Source organism: Pterocles gutturalis, unplaced genomic scaffold (assembly GCF_000699245.1).
Source record: "Pterocles gutturalis isolate BGI_N339 unplaced genomic scaffold, ASM69924v1 scaffold137, whole genome shotgun sequence".
In the NCBI taxonomy this organism is placed as follows: domain Eukaryota; kingdom Metazoa; phylum Chordata; class Aves; order Pterocliformes; family Pteroclidae; genus Pterocles; species Pterocles gutturalis.
The window spans coordinates 24,308-33,755 of record NW_010107547.1 but is presented as its reverse complement, the minus strand read 5'-3'; positions in this window follow the sequence as shown (position 1 = coordinate 33,755).

The following is a 9,448-nucleotide window of genomic DNA, read 5'->3' as shown; positions in this document are numbered from 1 at the left end:
TACAGATAGACATTCAGTTAAGATTTGGCCTAATTACATAAATAAGCTAATGCCTGTAGCAAGAAATTATTTCTTTAAACAGTTGATTTAAAAAAAATATTTAAGGATATTTCTAAGTTAGTGCAGTGCCAGGCAAGTGGCTCAGTTAACAGCACCTGCACCCCTGACAGCGGGCGAGATAATTCCCACCTCCCTGCTTTCCACTGGAGATAGTTGTCGGAAGGCAAAGGGCACGGTCCAGCTTTAAGTTTTGTCACTACCACAACTGGCATTCACTTATATGCCAAGAAGAACAGCGGCCTCCCAGCTGTCCAGGAGGCATTTGGGGAAACTCATCAGCCTGTCCCCGCCGTCAGCACCTGCCAGTGCAGACCTGCGGGATGGTCAGCACAGGTCACCGCCAGACCTCCGCTCGCAAGTCTTGATTAAAGACTGCTTGCAGCTATTTTTAAGTCCTAGAAAACAGGCCTAAGAAGGAAAGAATTAAACTATTCTATATTTGGAGACATACTTGCTGACAATGGATTTGGCTTCCCTCGCCCCTGCTCTTTTCTAAACCCCGGGATTCAATATTTTATCCTGAGCTTCAAGCTAAAAGCCCAAGACCAGATGCTTTTGATACCCACGTGATTTGTATGACTGATCTACTTAAACAGACTGACAAATTCTCATCTTTGTTCTCCTTTGCTTCTCCTCCTCCCTCCATTCTCCACCAGGCAAGAAATACAAATACCCCAACCAGCTGAAAGGTCTGTTCAGTCTCATCACACATACACCTGCTCACAAACAACGGTTTGTCTGAGTAAAGATTTTGTAATAAAATCTTCCTGCTGTGCTACAGGATTGAATTTCACTCTGATTTAACGTAAATGATATGAGATGGGAAAACTACAGAGGTTTGTTTTATTTTTTTTTTAAACTTGATCATCAGCTGATGACCAACAGAAACAAAAAATTGCATTTTGTACAAACCTATGACATTTCCGTTAGTTCAGTGAATAACACCAAACAGGCCCTGTTTTGTCCCCCAGAAATATTTATGTGTTTTAGTTATTAATCAAGAGAACCCAGAGCTTCTATTTCTAAAGTCGTAACTTCAAAGGTGCTGAAGCTATTGTGGGTCAGTAGAGCAGACAGCCCCAGCGGCTCCATCTAAACATAACCACTGATCAATAACAGCCAAGTTAAGCAGTAAATATCTTACAATGTAGCAGAGAACTTTAGTGAAGAGATCATCACTAATCCTTAGGAAATTATTTAGGAGATAGTATTGAGAAACTGTTGGCCATTTAGGATCTACCAGTTTTAAACTCTACAATTCAAGATTGCAGTATGTCCCACCGCTGCATATATTTCATATTTTAATAACACTCACATGAAGTTAATAGGTACATTAAAAGAATCCTTCTTTTCTCTTTATGAATCACAGAACACTCTGCTCTGCACCCTTAAGAAAAAATGCTTTTTTCAGGTTTTCTGCACAAGTTTAAGGATTTAGTGTAAAGCACAGGAACACAAATTAACAGTTGCACATGAAAAATCAGCCCTTTGAGGAAAAGGCTTGCTGGCTTGCCATAAAAAGCCAAACAAGAAACAAAAATTAGGTGCATTTAAATCAGAAGTGAGATGCGTGATGAGCGCTAACACCTATTGGAAAAATTATTGTGAAGAAACAGTGAGTGCTTCTCTCAGTGTTACTCAAGGCACGTTAACAATTACATTCATCTCCTGCCGAGGCTAATCTGAATTTTCACAGTGGTTCCCAAAGACCTGAGTTGGTCTCTTATGGAAGCACAGATACAGAAAACTGACTTACTGTGCTCACTGCTTTGTCTTGTCCTTAAAAAGCATCTCCGCGCCTGCTTTCAACCTCTGCAGCCTGGTTTTTCAGGTTTGGTTTGGATGAATCCATATGAAAGATCCAACAAAGTCAGCCTTTGTGTACTTGTTCTAGCATTGCTTTTATTCGCTGCTGGTATCTTCTACCCCACAACAATAAAAAGCTTTTGATTTCTTGATGCTGGAAATTCACAATCCCTTGCACCGAAATGCTATAGGAAGCCCATGACACACTAAAAAGCCCTATAAATATTGACATTTGTGTGCGTCAGGTGAGACACCAAGGAAGCTGTCACTTACTATTTGTAACCAAGCTGAACATTGGAGGGGTCCATGTGTGAGCATCTTGCTGTTTCATGGAGCTGACAGTACACTTCAACAAAAGCCACCAGCCCTGAAAGCAAACTTCCCACGCAGTCTCGCATTTCCCTACAGCTTATTTGACATTTATCAAACACGTAAAGCAAAATGATACTTAGAGACAGTAAAAAGGAACGTAACAGGAAGACACATCAAAAAGTTTTACAAAAAATGTTGCAGATTCTGCAAATAGCCAAGCAGAGAAGGGAGAGGGTGGACGAGGCGCTCCCTGTGCAGGCACTAGGCTCCCTCCCGGCACAGCAGAGTGCTCAGGGCTGGCTGCTGGGAACCCCGGGCTGACCCTGACACGCTGCCCACGGAGCCCAGGGCAACCTGACAGCTCAACAGGAAAATTCTACAATAATTGAATCAACGCTAATGTTTCTTACCTTCAAGCATGATCAGGATTTATTAAAAAAAAATATTGCATTTGCAGTATCCTTGGAGGAGGATGTAATTTGCAACCTGAAAAACTGCAGTTACTATCATTTGCAGCAATCTGTTCTCACCTAGTGTTTACTGTGTTTTGATGGTTACTGGAAGATTGGGAGCACGAGCCCCCATGTCAGTGCTCTCATCTAGAAGCCCTAACTCTGACATTTCCTATTGAATGTATCGCATAGCATCAGCTCCTAGTTTTACAGAACTACTACCCCACCCTGTAAAAATCTGATTCAAAAAGAAAATTAAAAAATACTGTATGGTAATAGAGCATCTTTCTCTCTCATCTCCAGATTGGAAGGAATGAGAGATTACTACACATCAGCAAAGCAGCAAGTGAAAGCACAGTGGGGAGAAGGGATTTCTGCTCCCAAGCAGGGGCAAAATCAACAAACCCAAGCTTCTCATGAGAACCTTGTTCTTGAAAGGGTGAAGAACAGTTAAAATGAGAGTTTCATTTTAGCCTTCTGTGTTCAGGCAAAATATCCAAGGCAGTCTGTATGCAATCTCTGCAGATCCCGAGTTCGTAGACGTGACTGTCTGCAGAAATGCATTACAAGGTCAGTTGTTTGCTTTTGCACACAAATGGAAACGATTCCCATATGGATTTACTGGGCTCTTTGACAATGTGATGGAATAGATTTGGCCAGCCAGAAGACCCTTCAGTGTGGTTTAGTGTATCATGTGCTTTCCTCAGAGCCATGGCAAAACGGATAGATGGTTCTGGATGAAATATCTGAAGACGCAGTGAATTCTTCAAAGACCCTTACTCGATCCCCTCCAGCAGCCCTTGACAACCCCGTCCTTAATTAATTTATTATATTACATTATAATAACAAAGGTTAAATTCTTCTCTTTGTTGCTATGGACTGTTTGATAGAGGTGTGTAACAGAACAGGATTTGTGCCACTTGCAATAAATTATGGCCAAGCGTCACTTTTAAGCAGGCTTCATTTCAAGTAAATAATTAAAAAAAAACCCCAAACCTTATCACAGTCTGGCAGTTAGGCATTAAAGCATTCAGTGAACACGTTACCTCCAGCACAGCTGATGACACTAAGCAAATCCAAGAAATTTCTGGGCAAATATTTTTCTTCACCGGACCTGGAACGGGCTTTGCATATAGTTCCTTTCCTCTGCTTGAATATAATAGCACCTTGGTTACCAAGGTGTTCCCTGAAGTAGATTCAGGTATTCATGTCAAAGTATTTTAAGAATCTGTCTTCACTTTACTGTTGGGAGAAGCAAGACTGTTGAACCTTAAGGCTTTTGCACATTGTGGGAACACATCAAGCCTTGAAAGCTTTGTCCACAGACCCCACAACAAACACGACTCATGAAATGCTATTCTATTCTCAGTGCTATGATGCTATTTATAGCATCATACAAACTATTAAGAAACTTTTTTCTTTGAAGTTTAGGCATAGCAAGGGAATAATAACTTGGGTAAACTGTAGTGCTCACAGTTTCTTTGAAGTGCGGCCACACATCATATCTTGGCAAAATATGTGGCTATGACGAAGGATCCCAGTTCCCCCAAATAATTCTGACATTCACAAGTTTGCTGAGATCTAATATCTGATTGTTTTGGCTTAGGAGTGACTTGAGCACCAACGTAATTTTAAGAACATGAAGAGTGGAACAGTTTCCTTGCCATAAGGCTCTCACTCGCGTGCTTCATGCTTGGTCTTTACATTTATTCTCAAAAAGGTCCTACAGTTCTCAAAAAATGCTCTGGGTAGGATTTGTCAAAAGCTTTCAGCACAGACTCATCTGTTCCTACGCAAGTTTGTCGTAAGAGCTTGGTAAAACCCTCTGCAGCAGAGAGTTACAACCAGTTGCACATCACATGACTGTTGGTGCTGTTATCAGTTCTGCTCCGAGAACTCCAATCACGCAAGAAAGAGCTCATCACTGGTCATTTTGGCCCAGACTGAAGAGATAAGAGAGTCTTCCCAAAGACAACATTTGAGGCACAATCAGTTGTAACAAAATGTTCTAGAATGCCACTAGGCTTACAATAGATAGTTTTTCTCCATACAAAATACCCTTTTTCTGCAGTTTATTACAAGGAAGAGCAGGAAGCATCATTTTGCTGGAAATGAGAGGGAGCTGGTTGTTTTGCATGCAGCAATCAGAGAGGAAAAGTCCGGACGGTTCCAAACACTCTGGCACCTTGCAACTTGGGCTATCATGTGCAGCCAAAAAATTTGCAAGTGTTTAAAGCCAGGCTTAAACCTTTTCATTTCAAACCTATTTAGGTTAAAGCCTGTTTCTCCTGCCTGCAGCCCAGCAACATTTCAAGTCTAGTAGCAGTTGCGTAAGACTCGATAAGATCCTCAGTATCTGCAAAAAATCCCCACCCCATGTGAACTGGAATGTGGTAAAGACACCAGAAAATGGATGAGAGACAGGACAGAACATAGGTGAAGCAGCTTGTGCATCCTCTTTAGCCCTGTGTTCATTCCACAGGCTCCTGCAGTCAGCGTAAGAGAGGAGCCAGCAGTAGTCCTGCTATGGAAATAAAACGACTTCTACTCATGGTGCAAAAAGCATTCGCCTGCAGCTGCTCATTCTGCAACACAACTTTTAAAAAAAAAAGGCAGTAAAAGAGTTTAGATGAAAGATTTAAAAATGTGAGTAATTTCATTTTTGTCTCCTGTGCCCTCCTGGCACAGTGTGAGTTCATGCAACATTCCTAGACCCTGAGAGCAGGTTCGCTTTCCCCTTATAAACAGGACATTGCTCTAAGTTTTGTGTTTCCCATGTTTTAATTCAGAGCAATGATACAGGAATCAAATGCAATAAAAAGCTGTTGCTAAAACACACCCTGAAACATGACCTGGCCCAAAGGAACAACTGTCGCACTTTGCACACCATTCAGAAGGGCATCTGGGTTCCTGCGGCCACCAGAAGTTGTATTTTAATCACTGCAGAACATGATATGCCCAAGATAAGCATGCAAGAGCTGCATAACAGCCAGTATTTTTCCTCAGGTCATGTCAGGCAAAAAGTACCGTAGTTTCTTTTCTTTGTATCTGATTTTATGCCAACATGTACTCGGAAAGCTGTCGTCTGGCCCTTCTGCCCCTGTGATGTATTGCATCAACCTCCCCGTTCCCACAAACTCATTTTTAAAGAGCTTCTGTTCATTTATGTCTGCCTCGTAAAAGATCTCTTGTGTTGTTTTGCTCCCCACCCCCTTCAAGATTAATAAACATTCTGCTAAGAAAAAGCCGTAGCATCAGTCAGATTTCATAACCGATTAGATGGGAGATACTGCGTCTGCGTTCGTAACGGGCCTCATTCAACTGTTTTTGCTGCTAAAATTAGCTCAGCTATTTCCTGAGAGAGGGCTCGGTACAGAAGCAGAGACACCAGCACCGCAGCACATCTGAGCCATGCCAGAAAACACGCTGAAAAGCGGATTGGACTGTCCAAGAAAACCGAGAAACCCCTCCCCACGCTGCAGATCCCAGCCTGGAGGGACCCTGTGCCCCACGCGACAAGGGGAAGCCAGAAACTGATGCAGAGGACAAAACAGTGCTCAGCAGCTTTATCTCCTATATCATCGGAGCTGCCATTGTTATTGATGCCAGGACTCGTTCTCGCTGTGTTTGCTGCGGAGCCGCCACGCACCAGCCCTGCCACCAGCAAGATCCACATGTCCTGGAGATGCCCGAGGTGCAGCCGCCTGACAGGCAGAGGCAGCAATTCATAACGATGCTTCCTGCCCTCACACCTGGAAAGATGCTCTACACAATTTTCCAGGAGTTGTTGAATTCAGCTGATTTACTGAGTTCGGTGAAATTCAGTCAATTTTGGAGCAAGGGACCAAAGTTCCAATAGCCACGCTGTAATTAATGCATCCACGTCAGCATCTGTGCAGGGCCTACTTACATCCTTCTGACGGCAGGAAAAAGATTGGACCCTGATAGAAGATAGGTCACAGTCACCCCCACATGTGGCCTGTAGTAGCCCCAGCGTAACGCCAGTGTGAATCCTCCCCTCCCCTGCCAGCCCCGGACACCAGGCTCAGGGGAACGTGAGGGTGACGTTGGGTGCAGAGTCCAGCACACACCTGATGGACACCTTCCCATAACTTTCTTCTCCCAGGAACAACAGGATCGGCACTTTTCTTTGAAAGCTGTGCAAAGAGCATAGGAGTACAGTGCTTACCAGCTCCGCAACCCCCTTGGGGTTCAGGCATTCCCCAAGGAAGAAAGCCAAAATCCTCTCCTTTTCCCACAGTGAGGCCACAGGGTGCAGCGTAACAGTAGGGCAGATGTACCTTCATCTCGATAAAGTCAGAAAATAAGAATACAGTAAGAATCCAGAAACACTGCCCACTCTGTAAGCAGCAAACAGCTTTCTACATCAGTCTCTGCTGGTTGCATTTTCTGCATTTTTACTCCAATTAACCGTAATAAATTCCAGTCGTCCCGCAGCCAGCCTGGGCTCTGCAGATACAGCCTGAGAACAAGGAGAGCAAACAGGCAGAGAGGATGCTGGGCTATCAGCTGTGCTTTCTCAGATTTTAGGACAAAGCATGCACTGAGGACAGGGTATTCTGGAGGCACCTGTCAACCAGCAGCGGCTCTGCTGCCGGAGGATATCCAGCCTTGGTGCACCCTCTGTCTGGCTTAGGCAGAACCCAGAGCCCCATCTCTGCTGCAAGCTCATCTTCCCAGCTTCCTCACATGCATTATCTTTGGAAAATAAAATATCCCAGCTGACTGGTTACATCAGTGCCACAAGCCTTTCTGGACAGGTCAGACAGCATTAAGCCTGTGGGGTGGTCTGAAAGATAAAAAGAATCAGGCAGTAAAAGCAGCGGGCATCTCTCATCGCTGGCTGGAGCTCCCAAAGAAAGGCAAGGCCAGCCTTGACTTGGTCTTACACATTGTGTCCTCCAAATACAAGAAGAGCTGGACTATTCGGTAAATCCTGATGTAGTTTTAACAGCAAAGCAAATACAGACCTAATTAGTGTTTCTGCTCTATTTAGGTACTAATCAGGTATGTGGTACATCACACACTTAAAAGTAAAAACATGCCTTAATACTTCCAACATTGCCAAAGACCACTGAGGAAGCTGGACAAAGAGATCAAACTATCACTGAAAAAATGACCTTTGTCTCCCACTTCTACACAGTAGGCAAAGAAATGGCATTTTCAAGTTTAAAAATCCATTACTGTATGCTTTATCCTCAGAGATAAAAATACAACAGCACACATTAGGACTGGATTAATTAATTAATACTTCATGCAAAGCAGACTAGTTTAATATTTTGTAATTTCAAACTAGCCTTTGCATCTCTAAGCATTACTCAGTTTTCTGTTTTTCTTCAACCTTCTTCTGTCATGAACTTGTGAAATGGATATATTTTGTTTGACCATATTGCAAAAGAAAAAAGGTCAGAAAAGCAATTACAAGAGTAACAGAGAATAAATGTAAGTTTTGGTAAAAATGAAGAACAGGAACAGCACGTAGAAGGTTTTTTACTTGAATTGTTGAGTACGTGGTTTAGCAGAAAGAAATGGTGACTCAAAGACTGAGCATTTACCACCTTTGTAAATACACAAGGGTAAAGCATAAAACGTCTTAGAAATAATGGACTAGGAACAGTATGGACTAAAGCCCAGTCTAAACACCTCATTTTTAATTCATCACTCTCTCACAGCTGTTCTGAACTTAGTTTCATTTACAGTGTGAAGGAAAACATTGGAGGTATTTCTGATCTGCTGCTCTTAGACATTAGGATCTCGTATTTGGAAACTGTTTAAAAATACAGCAAGTAGCTCTTCAAAGGCAGTGAACTAATCGAGTACATAAATGATATATGCAGGCATGAGCCTACATGAGTTATTTATGCAAGAAATCTGACCTTAGTAGCACTCTTCAAATGCACAAATATTTGCAGAACTGGGAACCAGTGAAATGCTGGGAAAAAAAATCTTCTTACACACACACACACAAAAAAATAGGTTGTGACATCATCTATAAAAGTCGTGAAGCTCTTAAGCTCCACTGTTGATTGTGACATCATCAAAAGAAAGAGAAGGATAATGAAAAACTTCCTCACATGTGTGTGAGACCCGAGTCCAAAACTAATTGAAACAGACAAACCATAGCCAGTTAACATGGCTCAACTTGAAAAAAACCGTTAGTCCACATCAGTTTTTCTCACCAGTGGAGTGGCTGATGCATCTGACAGACTGTCTGATTTGTCTATTAAATATTTTTATTTTTAGGGGGGAAGCAGTACATGAATGCATGACTTAAAAATGCAGGATTTTATATAGACAAAGCAAGCCTTTGTAGCAGAACAAAGATCTGGACTTTGGCCTCATCCCAGTGAAGATTGCTACCTCTAGAGCCAGCCTTTTGCCATAGATTATATTTACCAAGAGAGGAGGGCTGTAAACTCAGGCTAAAATAGAACCTGGAGCACACAATGCACCCCCTGTGTCCGCTGCCAGCGCAGTCATTAAGATTTTACAGCAGCTGAGAATGATAAACTTTGTTTCCTGTATGTTGTGTTTGCGTACGCAATAAACCACGTGGTGGACAGAACTCGCTGAATTTAGCTCTGCGGGGAAAGAGGAGCTGTCACCAACAGAGAGGATGCTCGAGTGGCTCCGGGTGCCCGTGTACATCTCCAGCTGCCCCCTGCAGCTCTGCATGAATACAGACAAAGTTCCGTAACGCCGTACTGCATCACGGAGAAGCCCTCCTGAGCTGCTCAATGAAAAATAACCAATCCTGAGACACTAGTGCTAACTAAAATTGGTGTGAGAGTTATAAG